The sequence below is a fragment of the Phyllobates terribilis genome, unplaced genomic scaffold, assembly GCF_046119375.1.
Source record: "Phyllobates terribilis strain yellow unplaced genomic scaffold, ASM4611937v1 Scaffold_3__8_contigs__length_932513732, whole genome shotgun sequence".
Taxonomy (NCBI): Eukaryota; Metazoa; Chordata; class Amphibia; order Anura; family Dendrobatidae; genus Phyllobates; species Phyllobates terribilis.
In genome coordinates, this window is record NW_027362763.1 from 66,142,709 (window position 1) to 66,165,620 (window position 22,912).

Sequence of the window (22,912 nt, forward strand, 5' to 3'; positions counted from 1 at the left end):
GGGTCCTATGTGCAAATGTAACATCACCTAGAATAAAGTTTTGAGTTGAAAACTGATTGATTTCAGTTTGTAATAACCTGCTAAAGCGTAACTGGATTTTTTCACAGTAATACTGTTAATCAATGCTAATAGACAGTTTCAGTGTAGAGTGGGTGGGGGCAGGGGCAGGGGATGGATCTCTGCAGAAAAAATGCCGATCTCCATTTTTTTTTTCTTTCTCTTTCTTTTACAGTGGGGCGGTGCAGTCTGTCAGCCTATCAGCAGCGCACACACGCAGCGAAGTGCTTTTTTTTCACAAAAGCAAGGGCATGTGTCATTGGCTGTGTATGTCACATGTCCTTGCCCTATAAGACCCAGCCATTTTCCCCGTCGCCACCATTGTCTCACTGCTGCAGCTGAGTGTTAGATGGCACCGCTGCTGCTGTGGGTGCTATACAGTTTAACTGTGTGAATTTTGACTAAATTTGCTGTTAAATAGACATATAGGTTTAGGGAGTAGGGACTAGTTGTAATTGCAGCCCTTTTGAGGGCTAGGTTACAGCAGTTCCTAGCACTTTTTGCAAGGCAGGTCTGTGCCAGTGCTGTGCAAGTGTTTTACACAGCATTTGGCTAAATGTAGCTAAGCCAGTCCTTTTGGGCCTGTAACAGTGTCTATTAGTCATTGGAGTAGCCCATCTGAACCAAGCTACACCACCTGTGTATCTAATAACAATTTTTTACTGCATCTAGCCCAGTAAATCCTTTTGGGCATAGTAGCAGTGCCTGTTAGTCAGTGGAGTAGCCAATCTGAACCAAGCTACCCCACCTGTGTATCAAATAACAAATTTTTACTGCATCTAGCCCAGTAAATCCTTTTTGGCCTGTAGCAGTGTCTGTTAGTCAGTGGAGTAGCCCATCTGAACCAAGCTACACCACTTGTGTAACTAATAACAATTTTTTACTGCATCTAGCCCAGTAAATCCTTTTGGGCATAGTAGCAGTGCCTGTTAGTAAGTGGAGTATCCGATCTGAACCAAGCTACACCACTTGTGTATCTAATAACAATTTTTTACTGCATCTAGCCCAGTAAATCCTTTTGGGCATAGTAGCAGTGTCTGTTAGTCAGTGGAGTAGCCTATCTGAACCAAGCTACACCACCTGTGTATCTAATAACAATTTTTTACTGCATCTAGCCCAGTAAATCCTTTTTGGCCTGTAGCAGTGTCTGTTAGTCAGTGGAGTAGCCCATCTGAGCCAAGCTACACCACCTGTGTGTGTAATAATTTTTTTTTACTGCATCTAGCCCAGTAAATCCTTTTTGGCCTGTAGCAGTGTCTGTTAGTCAGTGTATTAGCCCATCTGAAACAAGCTACATCACCTGTGTATCTAATAACAATTTTTTACTGCATCTAGCCCAGCAAATCCTTTTGGGCCTGTAGCAGAGTCTATTAGTCAGTGGAGTAGCCCATCTGAACCAAGCTACACCATCTGTGTATCTAATATCAATTTTTTACTGCATCTAGCCCAGTAAATCCTTTTGGGCCTGTAGCAGTGTCTGTTAGTCAGTGGAGTAGCCCAATTTATGCTGGAGCATTTATGCCTATTGCATTTATGCATATTTTATCAAAGTGCCATAGTTTATCAAAGTGCATTGGCAGTTAGATATGGCAATTCTAATATTCATCTCTCTTCTCTTGTTTCAGGTATATATATCTCACTCCTCTGCTCTGTGATTTTTCTGATGAAATCTACATTATCTCCCTGTTACTTGCAATGCTCTGCAGCTAATCATTGGTATATATATAACATGCATCTACATTGTTTAATCCATGATAAAGTAAGTGTGATGACCTTAAAGAAACAGTTTATGATCCATGTTGAGTTACAAGTCTGTTTTTTTTTCTGCAGTTTTATTGTCTCCTGTTGTCTTAAGCTAGTTGATTGATTGCTAACGAGTTAAATCTGTGTAGATCTAAGCAGATACGTTCCTATATATTGAGACATAGTCACGGGGCACCATTTATGCGGGGGCATTTATGCATATAGCATTTATGCATACTTTATCGAAGTTCCATAATTTATCAAAGTGCATTGGCAGTTAGATATGGCAGTTGGACAGGGCAGGAGACAGGTAAGACATGCAAGACAATTAAACAAACTTGCTTCCAGGTCATCTGTTTTGCAAACATTATTCACCATTTGTATTTGTGCCATTTATATTCTGGCTGCTACAATCATCCACATTCACCGTTTTCCCACAAATTCTACACACTTCATACATATTAACCCCTCTCTCCTCTCTTCTCCTATATACAGCTGTCATGCTCTCTTCACAATGTTATACCACACAGATCCATTCATTCCTACCATACAACACAGGAAACGCTCTCACAAATCACACAACCATCTGCTCACTCGCTGTATCTTCCTTCTCTTAGTCGCAGGTGATATTTCTCCCAATCCAGGACCCTCCAGTAATAATAACACTAACTCTTTCCCTGTTACATTCAGAAACCCTGCTAATCTCATTAATATTCCCTGCATATCTTCTGTCTCATTCAACTGTGCCCTTTGGAATGCACGCTCAGCAGGTAATAAACTCTCTTACATCCATGACTTTTTCCTCTCTAATTCCCTCAACCTTCTGGCTCTCACTGAAACCTGGATTCAGCAGTCGAACACCACCGCTGCTGCAGCACTCTCTTATGGTGGCCTACATTTCTCTCATACCCCGTGACCTGACAACAGATCAGGGGGAGGTGTTGGTCTGCTTCTTTCAACAAAATGTACAGTTAGGTCCATATATATTTGGACAGAGACAACATTTTTCTAATTTTGGTTCTAGACATTACCACAATGAATTTTAAACAAAACAATTCAGATGCAGTTGAAGTTCAGACTTTCAGCTTTCATTTGAGGGTATCCACATTAAAATTGGATGAAGAGTTTAGGAGTTTCAGCTCCTTAACATGTGCCACACTGTTTTTAAAGGGACCAAAAGTAATTGGACAATTAACTTCACGGCTATTTCATGGACAGGTGTGGGCAATCCCTTCGTTATGTCATTCTCAATTAAGCAGATAAAAGGCCTGGAGTTGATTTGAGGTGTTGTGCTTGCATTTGGAAGGTTTTGCTGTGATGTAAACATGCGGTCAAAGGTGCTCTCCATGTAGGTGAAACAAGCCATCCTTAAGCTGCAAAAATAGAAAAAACCCATCCGAGAAATTGCTACAATATTAGGAGTGGCAAAATCTACAGTTTGGTACATGCTGAGAAAGAAAGAAAGCACTGGTGAACTCATCAATGCAAAAAGACCTGGGCACCCATGGAAGACAACAGTGGTGGATGATCGCAGAATAATCTCCATGGTGAAGAGAAACCCCTTCACAGCAGCCAACCAAGTGAACCACACTCTCCAGGAGGTAGGCGTATCAATATCCAAATCAACCATAAAGAGAAGACTGCATGAAAGCAAATACAGAGAGTTCACTGCACGGTGCAAGCCACTCATAAGCATCAAGAATAAAAAGGCTAGACTGGACTTTGCTAAAAAACATCTAAAAAATCCAGCACTGTTCTGGAAGAACGTTCTTTGGACAGATGAAACCAAGCTCAACCTCTACCAGAATGATGGAAAGAGAAAAGTAAGGCGAAGGCGTGGTACAGCTCATTATCCAAAGCATACTACATCATCTGTAAAACACGGCGGAGGCAGTGTGATGGCTTGGGCATGCATGGCTGCCAGTGGCACTGGGTCACTAGTGTTTATTGATGATGTGACACAGGACAGAAGCAGCCGAATGAATTCTGATGTATTCAGAGCCATACTGTGTGCTCAGATCCAGCCAAATGTAGCCAAACTGATTGGTCATTGTTTCATACTACAGATGGACAATGACCCAAAACATTAAGCCAAAGCAACCCAGGAGTTTATTAAAGCAAAGAAGTGGAATTTTCTTGAATGGCCAAGTCAGTCACCTGATCTCAACTCAATTGAGCATGCATTTCACTTGTTAAAGACTAAACTTCAGACAGAAAGGCCCACAAACAAACAGCAACTGAAAACCACCGCAGTGAAGGCCTGGCAGAGCATCAAAAAGGAGGAAACACAGCGTCTGTGGATGTCCATGAGTTAAAGATTTCAGGCAGTCATTGCCAACAAAGGGTTTTCAACCAAGTACTAGAAATGAACATTTTATTTACAATTATTTAATCTGTCCAATTACTTTTGGTCCCTTTAAAAACAGGTGGCACATATTAAGGAGCTGAAACTCCTTAACCCTTCATACAATTTTAATGTGGATACCCACAAATGTAAGCTGAAAGTCTGAACTTCAACTGCATCTGAATTGTTTTGTTTAAAATTCATTATGGTAATGTCTAGAACCAAAATTAGAAAAATGTGGTATCTGTCCAAATATATATGGACCTAACTGTACTTTTCAGGTTATCCCCCCAGTACCCTCCCTTGTCTTCCCATCTTTTGAGGCCCACACAGTCAGACTCTACCGGCCCTTCTCCCTGTGAGTGGCGGTTGTCCAGGTCTCCCCCGTCAATTCCTGGATAACTTTGCTGCCTGGCTTCCAAATTTTTTATCCTGCAACATCCCCACGATAATCATGGGAGATTTTAACATCCCAATTGGTGATTCTCTTTCCCCATCTGCCACGCATCTTTTATCACTAACCTCCTCCTTCGGCCTTTCACAGCTTGCTAATTCTCCTACACATGAAGAAGGGAACACATTGGACCTGATCTTCTCCCTGCTTTGCTCGGTACATGACTTTACTAACTCTCCCCTTCCACTCTCTGACCATAATCTTCTTTCATTCTCTGTCGAGAACTGTGACTCTACTCAAGACACCCCCACCATTCACACTTATAGAAATTTACGCGCCATTAACACCCAGAAATTTATAAAAAGGTTGCAATCATCATTGGCCCCAATCTCTTCTCTCTCATGTCCCGACTCTGCATTGAAGCATTATAACAAAATAATGCTATGCACCCTGGATGAAGCCGCACTTCCTGCACAAAGAACAATTCAACATAGACGGCGACAACCCTGGCACACGCCTCAAACACGTCTTCTCCAGAGGTGCTCCAGGTGCGCTGAAAGGCTGTGGGGAAAATCTAATCTGCCCGAAGATTTCCTCCATTATAAATTCATGCTGAAAACATATAACTCTGCCCTTCACCTCTCCAAACAAACCTACTTTAACAACCTCATCATCTTACTATCCAATAATCCTAAACGACTCTTTGACACGTTTCATTCTCTCCTCAATCAAACAACACAGGCCCCGACCACCGACCTCAGCGCTGACGATCTGGCCAATTATTTCAAAGATAAAATTGACCATATCCGACAGGAAATTTTCTCCCAATCCCCAAATGTTATGCATGCTCTCCCCCGCCACATTGTAACTTGCTCACTTTCTGACTTCGAGCCAGTCACGGAAGATGAAGTGATCAGGCTCCTTGCATCTTCTCGCCCTACCACCTGCACCAGTGACCGTATTCCCTCACATCTCCTTCAGTCCCTTTCTCCAGCCGTCACCACTCACCTAACTAAAATTTTCAACCTCTCCCTCTCATCTGGTATCTTTCCCTCTTCTTTTAAACACGCCAGCATACAACCATTACTTAAAAAAACATCCCTTGACCAGAACTGCACGGCCAACTACAGACCTGTTTCCAATCTTCCCTTTATCTCTAAACTCCTGGAACGCCGGGTCCACTCCTGGCTAATCCGCTCTCTCTCAGACAACTCTCTTCTTGACCCATTACAATCTGGTTTCCGCTCTTTACATTCTACTGAAACTGCCCTCACTAAAGTCTCTAATGATCTACTAACAGCTAAATCTAATGGTCACTACTCCCTGCTGATTCTCCTGGATCTCTCTGCAGCATTCGACACTGTGGATCACCAGCTCCTCCTCACTATGCTCCGCACTATTGGCCTTAAGGACACTGTTCTCTCCTGGTTCTCCTCCTATCTCTCTGACCGCTCCTTCTCTGTGTCTTTTGCCGGCTCCTCCTCCTCCCTACTTCCCCTTACTGTCTGGGTTCCTCAAGGATCTGTCCTAGGCCCCCTTCTTTTCTCCTTATACACCGCTCCTATTGGACAAACAATCAGCAGATTCGGTTTTCAGTACCATCTCTATGCTGATGACACCCAATTATACACCTCTGCTCCAGACATCACCCCTGCATTACTACAAAAGACTATTGATTGTCTTTCGGCTGTGTCTAACATTATGTCCTCCCTCTGCCTAAAACTGAATCTGTCAAAAACTGAACTACTCGTATTTCCTCCCTCCATTAACTTACCTGTGCCCGATATTGCCATTTCTGTTTGTGGCTCAACCATTACTCCCCAGCAACAAGCCCGCTGTCTTGGGATCATTTTTGATTCAGATCTTTCCTTCACTCCTCACATCAAATCACTCGCTCGTTCATGTCATCTACACCTCAAAAACATCTCAAGAATCAGGACTTTTCTCACCTTTGACTTGGCAAAAATTCTTACTGTAGCTCTTATTCATTCTCATCTTGACTATTGCAACTCTCTACTAATCAGTCTCCCTCTTAATGAACTCTCCCCTCTCCAATTCGTCCTTAACGCAGCAGCCAGGATCATATTCCTCGCCAACCGCTACACCGATGCCTCTTCCCTGTGTCAGTCATTGCATTGGTTGCCCATCCAATATAGAGTTCAATTTAAACTTATCACGCTTACCCACAAAGCACTCCATGCTTCAGTACCCCCCTACATCTCCTCTCTTGTCTCAGTCTACCACCCTACACGTGCCCTCCGTTCTGTAAATGACTTAAAACTAAAATCCTCCATAATCTGAACTTCCCACTCCCGTCTCCAAGATTTCTCGCGTGCTGCGCCAATTCTTTGGGATGCACTACCCAGGACAGTTCGATTAATTCCCAATACCCACAGTTTGACGCAAACCCTAAAAACACATTTCTTATGACTGGCGTATCGCCTCCACACACTATCTGTCTGTCCCAGTTTTCCCCCATATTAAAATCTTCTTCAACTTCAGGTTCATACCAACCATACACTTAATAGCCTCTGTCAGGACTGTACACATACTGGCTGGCGACCAGTCCGTGTATTATTATTTATCCTATTTAGTATGTCAAGTCTGCATTATACAATATATGTACTTTTTTCCTTTTGTATCTTCCCCATTTCCTTATAGACTGTAAGCTTGCGAGCAGGGCCCTCACTCCTTTCAATATGAGATATGCTTATTCTGTATTGTCTGTATATGACCCCCCTAAAATTTGTAAAGTGCTGCGAAATATGTTGGCGCTATAAAAATAAAAACTATTATTATTATCATTATAGCCCATCTGAACCAAGCTACACCACCTGTGTATCTAATAACAATTTTTTACTGCATCTAGCTCAGTAAATCCTTTTTGGCCTGTAGCAGTGTCTGATAGTCAGTGGAGTAGCCCAGCTGTGAAGCAAGCTACACCGCCTGTGTATCTGATGAAATTGTTTTACTGCATCTAACCCAGCCAATCCTTTTGGGCTAGTACTACAGTTTGGCAACTCAGCTCTGCTCGGTTTCCATCCATCGTTTTTTGTGCAAACAACTATAGAGTTGCCAATTAGTCAACCACCAAAATGAGTGGCAAAAGGTATGCTGCTGGTGGAAATGGGAATAGGCGTGTTGGAAAGGGAAAAAAAGGTTGTGTCAGTGGGGTAGGTGGTAAAGCAACAGTAACATCTGCAGAAGAAAGACCATTTTCTAGCCAAATTAAGATGTCTACTTCTTTTAGTGAACAATGTGATACAATCCCTTTCTTACGGACACGCCCATTGCTACAAATTCCAGATGAGGCACAAAAACAGCAGGTGCTTCAATGGATATCAAGTGCTCCTTCAAGTGGGCTCTCCTCCACCTCAACTTCAACATCACAAATACTCCAGTCCTCAGAGGTGTCACCTCAATCACACTTGCTTCCTCACAGCTCCCAAGTCTACAGCTGCCCATCTGAGTATGGGGTAAAACAGATGGTTCAGTCTGCAGAGCTGTTTACTCATACTATATCCTGTGAATCAGAGGTCTGCTCCAGAGCTTCTGTGAATGCAGACAAGGAAATGATCTGCACTGATGCCCAGAATGTTTATGAGTCAGATCCAGGCCCCCAGATGAAGAAGGTTCTGAGCATAATGTAGACCCTCGTTCCCAAACTCTAACTCCTGTTGGTGGAGACAATGAGGAAGATGATGATGAGACTCAGATACCTGATTGGAGCGACAACTTGACTTTTTGGTCAGGGCAGGAAGAGGTTGGCTCTGAGGACGACGGGAGTGAGAACACACAGGGTGATGATGACGAGGTTGGAGATCCCACTTACTGTCAACCCACAGTCAGCCAGTCGATGAGGTCAGCAGAGGAGGTGGAGGAGGATGTTATTGACGAAGAGGTTAGGTTGCGCCTTCCTGGACAGAGACGGAGCACTGGAAGCACATCAACAACTGCATCCTCAACCACAACTCTGCCTCTGACCTCAAGTCGTGGTGGCTCTTCAGGTCGCATGGGCTCTAAGCCTTGCATAGCCTGGGCATTTTTCAGATCGATAAGGATGACCCAACTAATGTTATCTGTAACATTTGTCACAAAAAGCTAAGTATAGGCCAAAAAATCCATAGTTTGAGTACTTCATGCATGAACCGTCACAATGATATGAAGCATAAGTTGCAGTGGGAAGCTCACTGTGCTACAATGCGGCCTAGCGGGCCGGGCCAACCACCGTCTGCCCCATCTTGTGCATCTGCGGCCTCTTCATCCTCTGTGACTGGGGGGACAGCAGTCACACATGTTTTTGGACGCAGACATGCCACCTCATTACCAGCAACAGCCAGTGTGATTGGCAGGTCGTCAGTTCATTTGGAAGTGGAAACACCTGCTGGTGTTGAGCGCTCTCCGACATCGAGAGCACCACCTTTGGATCAAGGCAACCTAACATGTCCGCCTGCATCTTTCTCACAGACCGGAAGTTCGCCGGAGACACCCTACTCAACCCCGTCTAAGCACAACAGCCAGCCCTCGGTCCCTCAGATGTGGACAAGTAAAAGACCATTTCCTCCGAGCCATGACAAAGCTAAGAGGTTGAATTTCACCATCTGCAAGCTGTTGGCTACAGAAATGCTGTGTTTCTACCTGATGGACACAGAGGATTTTTGAGACCTTATGTTCGTCGCACTGCCCCAGTACCAGATGCCCAGTCGGCACTACTAGTGTTGAGCCACCCCCGTAGTGTTCGAGTTCGGTTCGGTTCGTCGAACACCCGTGTGTTCGCCGAACTGTTCGTCGAACTGTTCGTCGAACACCTTCGAACACCGTTAAAACCAATGGCAGGCAAACAAAAACACATAGAAACACATAGAAAACACCTTCAAAGGTGTCCAAAAGCTGACAAACTGCTCAGAAGACATAACTAACACATGGAAAAGTGACAAGTACATATAGTCATGCGAAAATAAAAGAGGTGGAGGAGTAAAAGGAGGGGGAGACACAGATATAGGCATGTCATGCCCTTCTAAAATCCAAAAAGTGAGAAGCCGACACGGCCAGTCCGCTCCTGCCCGTGCCACCTCCGTGTCGCCGGGTTTGTGCCAGAGCCGCGGTGAACCCTGACGGCCAGCCCCCCTCTCCCAATACTGGTGCCTGTCCGCTGGTGGGTCGAGCGAGCCCCCCTGTGGTGGAGGCAGCTCTAAGCTTTTTAATTTAAATTGTCTCTCTAATTTGAATGAATACACTTTAAATCCATTTACAAGGATCTATTGGAGGGCAAGTCTCATGCCAGCAGCCGCGGTAATTCCAGCTCCAGTAGCGTCCACTAAAGCTGCTGCAGTTAAAAAGCTTTTATAAGGATCGAGCTCGGCTGTCCACCGCAAGGCATCCTACTGCCAGTCCCAGCCCCTATGCCTTGGGGTTCCTCCTGATGCTCTTCACTAAGTATCCCATGGTCCCGAAGCATTTCCTTTGAAAAAATTAAGTGTCTAAACTACAGGTGGTGCAGCTTGCTTAACAGCCGGGATAATCCGCTTACTAGCATACACTGCTACTAGGCACAAAGTATTTCCTGGGCTAGATGCAGTTAAAAATTTGCAATTAGATACTCTCGTTGGATGCTGAGAAAGCATTCCATAGAGTCTCCTGGCACGCCATATATGATTCTCTTAAAAAGCTTGGGGTAGGGGTCTAGGGGACCCTTTTATAGCCAAAATCACGGCCCTGTATCGCAATACGTCACCTAGGCTGAAGAAAAATGGAACTGTAGCACCCTGAGGGCTCGGTTGCTAAAGACGTATTGCACCTCACCCAGAGGTGTGATATCTCACTCTCAGGTAAGGATGGAGTGTGGATCAGGACCCGACACCTGCATGCATTACACCACATTGCCGTGGGGCAGGGCGACCAATATGCCCCTGAGATGGGCACGACAGTCCCTGTCCCTGGCTGGAGTGGGGGGAGGGAACACTGAGGAAGGGGAACCCTGTAGTGCAGGAGCAGGGAGGAAGCAGTTCCTGGGTGCATTGAGAAGGGAGTATAAAAGGTGGGCACCATCTTAGTTCAGTGCAGAGAAGTCTGAGCAGAAGTGGCAGGGAGCAGGGGCTCTGCATGAGCTCTGCTCCGGAGGCGGGCCTAGTAACAGAGGCCCAGGCCTGGAAGAGGGAGAAGGAAGGAAGAGGAGCGGAGAAGGCTCCAGGAACGAGGAATGAAGGGATCCCAGGGGTGCGGACGGGCGAGTCGCCACCGCACGCCCGAATCCACCTGTGTGGAGGGGTCAGGCCAAAGGGGGAGACCGGTCCCCGAACTAGTGGAGGCAGGAAACGACCCTCAGCTAGAAACCGGAGGCTCTGACATTTTATGTGGCGCAGCCCCTCGCTACACCCGCTAGGAAGGCACCACATAGGGTCAGGGAAACTGGCGCCAAGTTTACCAAGAGGAGGCCCGAGGCAGCCGGACAGAAGTGTTGGTAAGAAAGGCCAGACAAAGGACACACAAAGGGGGTCCTGTGAAGTGCTCCAAAGTTATCTGGGAGTTGTCTGAGCCCCTCACCTGGTGAGCACAGTACGACGTGGGCAGCCGTTACCTGCAGACGTGGTCTGGATAATAAGAACTGTGAGTAAAGGCCCTGAACTGCATCACTGACTCCGTGTCGTTACTCCTGCTGCCCTGCACCATCACCCCCATCCTCCGCATACACTGCCCTGAGGCTATACTCCTCCCGTGGGGAGTTATGCTACGCTCTGCTGCACCCACAACACCAGCCTCAGTGGTCTGCCCTGTAGCGGCGTTTCACTCTGACCGCAATCCACGGGTGGCGTAGTCGGACATTTAAACATGAAAACCACATAAATATTTCCGCCACTGGTTTGACCGCCCTGAGCCACGGAACTGGGTCGCCGCCACGAAGACTACAACCACCAGCAGCCACCAAAAAGGGTCCGGCTCCGGGTGTCCCAAGGCCCAGGGGGTGCGTCAGAACATTTTCATCACCTTTCACAATCACCAATGGGACAAGGCAGTGATGTCCTCTGTCCCCTCTCTTATACATCCTAGTGACGGAGCACCTGCTCTCATCAATTCGCCATAACCCCAATATTAGGTGGATTGAGGTGGGAGGCACCGAGTACAAGTGCTCTCTATTTGCTGATGATGTCCTAGTATATATCACTCAATCACATATATCCATCCATGCTGTTATGGCTGAAATAGATCACTTTGTTACATGGTAAAATTTTAAAATCAATGCAGCGAAGTCTGAGGCCCTCGATGTCTCCCTCTCCAAATCCATATAGGATTCCATCCAGTCCAACTTTCCCTTTGCCTGGCCCTCACAGGGTATCAAATACTTAGGAATTCCTATTCATAGAGATCTCTCCCATCTATGTTATCTTAATTTTGGGCCCTTTATTGAACAACTCCATACAGACCACGGTTGGCAAGTTAGAACTGTAAGATTCACTACGTGAACCACTGGTGTTTTGTGGAAAAGCACATGTACACTGCGTTCCAAATTATTATACAAAAAGTGTTTAGGAGTGATAAGGGAAGAATTTGTTTGTTTGTCAGTTAAACTCATTGATGGTGATGTGTGTCAGGGCTCTTTATATCACTGTAAGCAATTGCAGACACCTGTGCTAATTAGTTTGGCAGGTGTGTCCAATGAAAGGCAAGACTACTTAAGAAGGCTCTCTCACATTATTAAGCAGCCTACATTTTCTGCCAAAATGGGAAAGAAAAAGGATGTGTCGGCTGCTGAGAAGCAACAAATTGTGGAGTGTTTAGGTCAAGGCATGACTACAATCAACATTGTGCGATGATCAGGATGAAGTGTCTTGGCAATCAAGAAGTATGTAGCTGATTCACAGTGCACACGTGTGCGTGCTGATAAGGGCAAATTGAGGACTCTTTCCTACAGGCAATTACGTCAGGATGAAAGAGCAGCGGCAAAAAAGCCTTGTCATAGCAGCAGACAAGTTTTTGAAGCTGCTTGTGCCTCCAACGTCCCCCGAACAACAAGATGCAGGGTCCTTCAGAGGTTTGCAGCTGTGCATACGCCATCCTGTCGACCTCCTCTATCCACTTCACACAAGCAGAAACGGCTCCAGTGGGCCAAACATTACATGAAGACTGATTTCAAAACTGTTTTGTTCACGGATGAGTGCCGTGCAGCGCTCGATGGTCCAGATGGATGGAGTGGAGGATGGCTGGTTGATGGACACCCCACGCAAACACGGCTACAGCGCCAACAAGGAGGAGGTGGAGTAATGTTTTGGGCTGGAATCATGGGGAGAGAGATTGTCAGCCCCTTTAGGATCCCTGAAGGCGCTAAAGATGAACTCCATAATGTATGTGGATTTTCTCAAACAGCACTTCCTGCCATGGTTCAAGAAGAAGAACCGTGTATTTCACAGCAAGATCATTTTTCTGCATGATAATGCACCATCTCATGCTGCACATAAAACATCTGCATCTCTGGCTGATATGGGCATAAAAGGGGACAAACTTATGGTGTGACCCCCATGCTCCCCTGACCTCTACCCCATTCAGAACCTTTGGAGCATCATTAAAAGGAGTGTCTATGATGGCGGGAGGCAGTTCACATCTAAGCAACAGCTCTGGGAGGGTATTCTGTCCTCATGCAAAACAATTGAAGCAGAAACCATCCAAAACCTGACAAATTCAATGGACGAGAGAGTTCAGAAGCTCCTTTCGAACAAGGGGTCCTATGTGAAAATGTAACATCACCTAGAATAAAGTTTTGAGTTGAAAACTGTTTGATTTCAGTTTCTAACAACCTGCTAATGCTTATAATTTCAAAAATGACCATTTTTTTGGTCTTTATTAAAATGAAAAGGTTGATCGAAAAGTTTGGGGGATCTAAGAGTGTGGCAACCCAGTAGTCATGATTACTTCGAATTCTGACAATATGAGGGTCATGCTGCAGGTAGTGCAGCAAGAAGGCACTTATGTGCCTTGCGCATCTCGGAGCCCCAAAATTATTTTCCGGGCTAGATGCAGCTAAAAATTATTTTTAATTTTAAATCTGGTGAAGCTTTAGTATAGATGGCCTAATAGGATCAGTGCTGCACACTGCTACAAAGCCCAAATTATTTTCCAGTCAAGATACAGATAAACATGATTAGTAATTTGAAAGCTTAAAACGGTTGGTAGGGTGATTTTAACCAATCATCAAGCTTTTACTCTCCCCAGGATGACACAGGGGTAGAAAAGTCGTTTCGGATCCATGATTTGTTCATCTTTATGAACGTGAGTCTGTCTACATTATCAGTGGAGAGCCGCGTGCGCTTATCTGTCAGCACACCACCAGCAGCGCTGAACACACGTTCAGACAGAACGCTGGCTGCGGGGCATGACAAGATCTCCAAGGCGTAAGTGGCTAGCTCCGGCCATTTATCCAGATTGGAAGCCCAAAAAGAGCAAGGGTCCAGTGACACAGTCGTGGCTTCAATGTTTACTTGGAGATACTCCTGTACCATCGTCTCTAGGCGTTGACTATGTGTCAGACTTCTTGTCTCCTGTGGCCTTGCAAAGGATGGGCTAAAAAAGTGGTGAAATGATTCCGCAAAATTGATGTTACCAGCAGATACTGTGGTTCTGTCACGGTTTGAGTGCTGAACACTTGACGGTCCCACGGTTGGCAAGTTGGAACTGTGAGATTCACTACGTGCACCACTGGTATTTTGTGGAAAAGCACATGTAAGATTCTGCAACAGTCTCTGCTGATACTCCTGCATGCGTGCATCCCTTTCTATGGCAGGAATAATTTCTGCAAATTTACTTTTGTACCGGGGATCTAACAGTGTGGCAACCCAGTAGTCAGGATTATTTCTAATTCTCACAATTCGAGGGTCATGTTGCAGGTAGTGCAGCAAGAAGGCACTCATGTGTGTTGCGCATCCAGGAGCACCAAGTCCCTGTTGTGTTGGTGGCGAGGTAACAATCATGCTTCCTTCCTCTGTCCTCTCCCCCCAACCTCGCACAACAGAAATGTGATCAAGGTCTCCCTCATCTGATGAGTCTTCCATCAGTTCGTCCTCCACTTCTTCCTGGGCTCCTGCACCTTCCTCACTAGTTTGGCTGCTACCATGCGCCCTGGTAAAACCATCTCCCCCACCCTCACATGCCTGCCGCCTTGGTGCTGCCGACCGTCTGGACCTTGCAGATGTTAGCCCTTCCGCATACAACTCCTCCTCCTCTACTTCCTCCACCTCCTCTTGTGCCACCACCTGACTCCGAATTCTGTTTAACATGTGCTCCAGCATGTAAATCACCGGAATAGTCATGCTGATAATGGCATCGTCAGCACTAAACATCTTCGTCGCCATTTCAAAACTGTGCAGAAGGGTGCATAGGTCCCTGATCTGAGACCACTCCTCCAGCGTGATTTGCCCCACCTCTGAATCTCGTTGGCCCAGGCTATACGTCAGAACGTATTGCACCAGGGCTTGTCGATGCTGCCACAGTCGCTGCAACATGTGCAGAGTTGAATTCCACCGGGTAGGCACATCGCATTTTAGCCGGTGAAGTGGCAGGCCCAACGACTTCTGTAGAGATGTAAGTCGCTGAGCTGCGGGATGCGAACGGCGGAAGTGAGCACACAGCGACCGTGCCCTCTGCAGAAGGCCATCTAGTCTGGGATAGTGGGCTAAAAATTGCTGGACAACCAGGTTCAACACGTGAGCCATACAAGGCACGTGTGTGACATTGCCCCGGCGAAGGGCCGCACCCAGGTTTGCAGCATTGTCGCACACGGCCTTCCCTGGTTTCAGGTCCAGTGGAGACAACCATTCATGAAATTGGTTCTCCAGAGCTGACCACAACTCCTCAGCTGTGTGACTCACATTTCCCAGACATTTCAATGTAAAAACCGCCTGATGACGTTGAGCCCTACTGCCAGCATAGTAAGGAGGTGTGCAGGATCCCTTCTGCGCAGTTAGAAAGCTTGTGGCATGACCAGACAGGCTTTGGGTGCAGGTGGAAGACCGAGAGGAGGTTGAGGAGGCAGAAGCAGTGGTGGAACTTTGACATAAAGAGGATTGACGCACAACTCGTGGGGACGGCAAGACTTGGACAGCAGCCCCTTGTCCTGCTGTCACCATAGTTACCCAGTGCCCAGTCAGCGACATGTAACGCCCCTGTCCATGCCTACTCGTCCAAGTGTCTGTGGTGAAATGCACCCTGTCACACACAGAGTTTCTCAAAGAAGCGGTGATGTTGTGTGCGACATGCTGGTGGAGCGCAGGCACACCTTTCTTTGAGAAGTAGTGCCGACTGGGCATCTGGTACTGGGGCACTGCGACGGACATAAGGTCTCGAAAATCCTCTGTGTCCACCAGGCGGAAAGGCAGCATTTCTGTAGCCAAGAGCTTGCAGATGGTGAAATTCAACCTCTTAGCTTTCTCATGGCTAGGAGGAAATGGTCTTTTACTTGTCCACATCTGAGGGACCGAGGGCTGGCTATTGTGCTTAGACGGGGTTGATAAGGGTGTCCCCGGCAAACTGCCGGTCTGTGAGGAAGATGCAGGCGGACAAGTTAGGTTGCCTTGATCCAAAGGTGGTGCTATCGATGTCGGACAGCGCTCAAGACCAGCTGGTGTTACCACCTCCAAAGAAAATGATGACCTGCCAATCACGCTGGCTGTTGCGGGTAAAGAGGTGGCAGGTCTGCGCCCCAAAACAGGTGTGACTGCTGTCCCCCCAGTCACAGAGGATGAAGAGGCCGCGGATGCACAAGATATGGCAGACGGTGGTTGGCCCGGCCGGCTAGACCGCATTGTAGCACACTGAGCTTCCCACTGCAACTTATGCTTCATGTCCATGTGCCGGTTCATGCATGAAGTACTCAAACTATGTATTTTTTGGCCTCTACTTAGCTTTTGCTGACAAATGTTACAGATAACACGAGTTGGGTCATCTTTATCGATCTGAAAAAATGCCCAGGCTATGCAAGGCTTAGCACCCATGCGACCTGAAGAGCCACCACGACTTGTGGTGAGAGGCAGAGTTGTGTTTGAGGATGCAGTTGTTGACGTGCTTCCAGTACTACGTCTCTGTCCAGGAAGGCGCAACCTGACCTCGTCGTCACTAGCATCTTCCTCCACCTCCTCTGCTGACCTCATCTCTTGGCTGACTGTGGGTTGACAGTAAGTGGGATCTCCGACCTCATCATCATCACCCTGTGCGTTATCACACCCGTCGTCCTCAGAGCCAACCTGTTCCTGCCCTGACAAAAAACTAAAGTTGTCGCTCCAATCAGGTATTTGAGTCTTATCATCGTCTTCCTCATTGTCTCCACCAACAGGAGTTACAGTTTGGGAATGAGGGTCTACATTATGGTCAGAACCTTCTGCGTCTGGTCCTGGATCCGACTCATAAAGATTCTGGGCATCAGTGCAGATCATTTCCTCGTCTGGATTCACAGAAGCGCTGGAGTCGACCTCTGATTCCCAGGCTATAGTATGAGTAAACAGCTCTGCAGACTCAACCATCTGTTCTACCTCATACTCAGACGGGCAGCTGGAGATTTGGGAGCTGTGAGGAAGCAAGTGCGATTTGGGTGACACCTTTGAGGACTGGAGTATTTGTGATGTTGAAGTTGATGTGGAGGAGAGCCCACTTAAAGGAGCACTTGATATCCGTTGAAGCACCTGCTGTTTTTGTGCCTCATCTGGAATTTGTAGCGATTGGCGTGGCCGTAAGAAAGGGATCTCATCACATTGTCCGCTAAAAGAAGTAGACATTTTAGTTTGGCTGGAAGATGGTCTTTCTTCTGCACCTACCCCACGGACACAACCTTTTTTCCCCTTCCCAACACGCCTATTCCCCTTTCCACCAGCAGCAGGCCTTTTTCCACTCATTTTGGTGGTTAACTAATTCACAACTCTGGAGTTGTTTGCACAAAAAAACAATGGATGGTAACCGAGCAGAGCTGAGTGGCCAAACTGTGGTATTAGGCCAAAACTATTGGCTGGGTTAGATGCAGAAAAAAATTATTTTTAATTTGCAACCTGATGGAGGTCAGTATAGATGGACTAATAGACCAAGTCCCACACACCGCTAGAAGCCCAAATATTTTTTCAGAGCTAGATGCAGAAAAAAATTATTTTTAATTTGCAACCTGATGGAGGTCAGTATAGATGGACTAATAGACCAAGTCCCACACACCGCTAGAAGCCCAAATATTTTTTCAGAGCTAGATGCAGAAAAAAATTATATTCAATTTGCAACCTGATGGAGGTCAGTATAGATGGACTAATAGAACAAGTCCCACACGCTGCTAGAAGCCCAAATATTTTTTCAGAGATAAATGAAGAAAAAAAATATTTTTAATTTGCAACCTGATGGAGGTCAGTATAGATGGACTAATAGACCAAGTCCCACACACTGCTAGAAGCCCAAATATTTTTTCAGAGCTAGATGCAGAAAAAAATTATTTTTAATTTGCAACCTGATGGAGGTCAGTATAGATGGACTAATAGAACAAGTCCCACACGCTGCTAGAAGCCCAAATATTTTTCAGAGATAAATGAAGAAAAAAATTATTTTTAATTTGCAACCTGATGGAGGTCAGTATAGATGGACTAATAGACCAAGTCCCACACACTGCTAGAAGCCCAAATATTTTTTCAGAGCTAGATGCAGAAAAAAATTATTTTTAATTTGCAACCTGATGGAGGTCAGTATAGATGGACTAATAGACCAAGTCCCACACACCGCTAGAAGCCCAAATATTTTTTCAGAGCTAGATGCAGAAAAAAATTATTTTTAATTTGCAACCTGATGTAGGTCAGTATAGATGGACTAATAGACCAAGTCCCACACACTGCTAGAAGCCCAAATATTTTTTCAGAGCTAGATGCAGAAAAAAATTATTTTTAATTTGCAACCTGATGGAGGTCAGTATAGATGGACTAATAGACCAAGTCCCACACACCGCTAGAAGCCCAAATATTTTTTCAGAGCTAGATGCAGAAAAAAATTATATTCAGTTTGCAACCTGATGGAGGTCAGTATAGATGGACTAATAGAATGATGCTATGCCCAAAAGATTTTACTTCACTAGGTGCAGTAAAAAAATTGGTATTCTATACACAGGTGTTATATCTTGCAACACAGATAGGCTACTCCACTGACTAACACACTCTGCAATAGGCCAAAAAGGATTAGCTTTGCTAGATTCAGCCAAATGCTGTGAAAAAAACTTGCACAGCACTGGCACAGACCTGCCTGGCAAAAACTGATAGGAACTCATGTAACCTAGTCCTGAAAAGGACTCCAATTACAATTAGTCTTTACTCCCACAACCTATCTATTTAAGAGCACAGACCTCCCTGATAAAAGTCGTAGGAAATGCTGTAACCTAGTCCTTAAAAGGACTGCAATCACAACTATTCCCTACTCCCAAGCTATCTGTATATTTGTGTGAAAATTGGCTTGAAATTAACAAGGTATAGCACACACAGCAACAGCGGTGCCGTCTAACACGCAGCTGCAGCAGTGAGAAAATGGTGGCGATGGGGAAAATGGCTTGGTCTTATAGGGCAAGGACATGTGACATACACTGCCAATCACACATGCCCTTGCTTGTGTGAAAAAAAGCACTTCGCTCCGTGTGTGCGCTGCTGATAGGCTGACAGATTGCACCTCCCCACTGCAAATGCGGGAAAGAGAAAAAAAAATGGAGATCTTCATTGTTCCTGCAGAGATCCATCCCCTGCGCCTCCCCCCGCCCCGCTGTACACTCAAACTGCGTATTAACATTAATTTTCATCATTACTGAGAAAAAATCCAGTTATGATTTTGGTGCACGAACAGTTATCGAACATAACCTCGAACAGCCGAATTTTTCTCAAATTGTTCGTGTTCGCCGACCGGCTCGAACACCGCCCAAAACAGCTCGAATTTGAGATTGGCGAACAGTTCGAGTAGAACAACGCTCATCTCTAGGCACTACTTCTCAAAGAAAGGTGTGCCTGCGCTCCACCAGCATGTCGCACACAACATCACCGCTTCTTTGAGAAACTCTGTGTGTGACAGGGTGCATTTCACCACAGACACTTGGACGAGTAGGCATAAACAGCGGTGTTACATGTCGCTGACTGGGCACTGGGTAACTATGGTGACAGCAGGACAAGGGGCTGCTGTCCAAGTCTTGATGTCCCCACCAGTTGTGCGTCAATCCTGTTTATCTCGAAGTTCCTCCACTGCTTCTGCCTCCTCAACCTCCTCTCGGTCCTCCACCTGCACCCAAAGCCTGTCTGGTAATGCCACCCACGTTCTAACTGCACAGAAGGAATCCTGCACACCTCCTTACTATGCTGGCAGCAGGGCTCAACGGCATCAGGCAGTGTTTACTTTGAAATGTCTGGGAAATGTGAGTCACACAGCTGAGGAGTTGTGGTCAGCTCTGGAGACCGTGTTTCATGAATGGTTGGCTCCACTGGACCTGCAGCCTGGGAAGGCCGTGTGCGACAATGCTGCAAACCTGGGTGCGGCACTTCACCGGGGCAATGTTACACACGTGCCTTGTATGGCTCACGTGTTGAACCTTGTTGTCCAGCAATTTTTAGCCCACTATCCCGGACTAGATGGCCTTCTGCAGAGGGCACGGTCGCTGTGTGCTCACTTCCGTCGTTCGCATCCCGCAGCTCAATGACTTACATCTCTTCAGAAGTCGTTGGGCCTGCCAGTTCACTGGCTGAAATGCTATGTGCCGACATGGTGGAATTCAACTCTGCACATGTTGCAGCGACTGTGGCAGCACCGACGAGCCCTGATGCAATACGTTCTGATGTATAGCCTGGGCCAATGAGATCCAGAGGTGGGGCAAATCACGCTGCTGGAGTGGTCTCAGATCAGGGACCTATGCACCCTTCTGCACAGTTTTGAAATAGCGACGAAGATGTTAAGTGCTGACGATGCCAATATCAGCATGACTATTCCGGTGATTTACATCCTGGAGCACACGTTAAACAGAATTCTGAGTCAGGTGGTGGGACAAGAGGAGGGGAAGGAAGTAGAGGAGGAGTCGTATGTGGAAGAGATAACATCTCCAAGCTCCAGACGGTCGGCAGCACCAAGGCGGCAGGCATGGGAGAGTGGGGGAAAGGGATTAACGAGTGAGCATGGTAGCAGCCAAACTGTTGAGGAAGGTGCAGGAACCGAGGAAGAAGTGGAGGACGAACTGTCGATTGGCCTGGAAGAATCATCAGATGAGGGAGACTTTGATCACATTTCTGTTGTGTGAGGTTGGGGGGAGAGGGCAGAGGAAGGAAGCATGATTCTTACCTCGCCACCAACACAACAAGGACTTGGTCCTCCGGGATGCGCAAGACACATGAGTGCCTTCTTGCTGCACTACCTGCAACATGACCCTTGGATTGTCAGAATTCAAAGTAATCCCGACTACTGTGTTGCCACACTCTTAGATCCCTGGTACAAAAGTAAATTTGCTGAAATAATTCTTGCCATAGAACGGGATTCACGCATTCAGGAGTATCAGCAGAGGCTGTTACAAAATCTTACATGTGCTTTTCCACAAAACACCAGTGGTGCACATAGTGAATCTCACAGTTCTAACTTGCCAACTGTGGGACTGTCGAGTCTTCATCACTCAAACCGTAACACTAACACCGTATCTGCTGGTAACAGCAATTTTGTGGAATCGTTTCACCAATTTTTAGACCATCCTTTGCAAGGCCACAGGAGACAAGAAGTCTGACACATAGTCAACGCCTAGAGATGATGGTACAGAAGTATCTCCAATTGAACATCGAAGCCATGACTGTGTCACTGGACCCTTGCTCATTTTGGGCTTCCAATCTAGAAAAATGGCCGGAGCTCACCACTCACGCCTTGGAGATCTTGTCATGCCCCGCAGTCAGCGTTCTCTCTGAACGTGTGTTCAGCGCTGCTGGTGGTGTGCTGACAGATAAGCGCACGCGGCTGTCCACTGACAATGTAGACAGACTCACGTTCATAAAGATGAACAAATCATGGATCCGCAAGGACTTTTCTACCCCTGTGTCATCCCGGGGAGACTAAAAGCTTGAGGATTTGGGAAAATCACCTCACCAACCACTTTAAGCAACTCTGGGGCAATTGATGCCACTTAAGTGGTGTCTCTGCCACAATTATTGGAAAAAATGGAGACTCTTTTTGGAGGCCCCTTGCTGCATTTTACATGACGTTGGCATTGTCAATTCCAGGTGGGTTGGGTCGCTCCCCCCCCTTTTAACCGTAAGAAACTACATACACTATGGCTTGGGGTAACACAGATGGTTGAGTCTGAAGAGCTGTTTACTCATACTATAGCCTGGGAATCAGAGGTCTGCTCCAAAGCTTCAGTGTCTGCTAGTCAGTGTAGTAGCCCAGCTGTGAAGCAAGCTACACCGCCTGTGTATCTAATAACAATTTTTTACTGCATCTAGCCCAGTAAATCCTTTTGGGCATAGTAGCAGTGTCTGTTAGTCAGTGGAGTAGCCTATCTAAACCAAGCTACACCACCTGTGTATCTAATAACAATTTTTTACTGCATCTAGCCCTGTAAATCCATTTTGGCCTGTAGCAGTGTCTGTTAGTCAGTGGAGTAGACCATCTGAACCAAGCTACACCACCTGTGTATCTAATAACAATTTTTTACTGCATCTAGCCCTGTAAATCCATTTTGGCCTGTAGCAGTGTCTGTTAGTCAGTGGAGTAGACCATCTGAACCAAGCTACACCACCTGTGTATCTAATAACAATTTTTTACTGCATCTAGCCCAGTAAATCCTTTTTGGCCTGTAGCAGTGTCTGTTAGTCAGTGGAGTAGCCCATCTGAGCCAAGCTACACCACCTGTGTGTCTAATAATTTTTTTTTGCTGCATCTAGCCCAGTAAATCCTTTTTGGCCTGTAGCAGTGTCTGTTAGTCAGTGTATTAGCCCATCTGAAACAAGCTACATCACCTGTGTATCTAATAACAATTTTTTACTGCATCTAGCCCAGCAAATCCTTTTGGGCCTGTAGCAGAGTCTATTAGTCAGTGGAGTAGCCCATCTGAACCAAGCTACACCATCTGTGTATCTAATATCAATTTTTTACTGCATCTAGCCCAGTAAACCCTTTTGGGCCTGTAGCAGTGTCTGTTAGTCAGTGGAGTAGCCCAATTTATGCTGGAGCATTTATGCCTATTGCATTTATGCATATTTTATCAAAGTGCCATAGTTTATCAAAGTGCATTGGCAGTTAGATATGGCAATTCTAATATTCATCTCTCTTCTCTTGTTTCAGGTATATATATCTCACTCCTCTGCTCTGTGATTTTTCTGATGAAATCTACATTATCTCCCTGTTACTTGCAATGCTCTGCAGCTAATCAT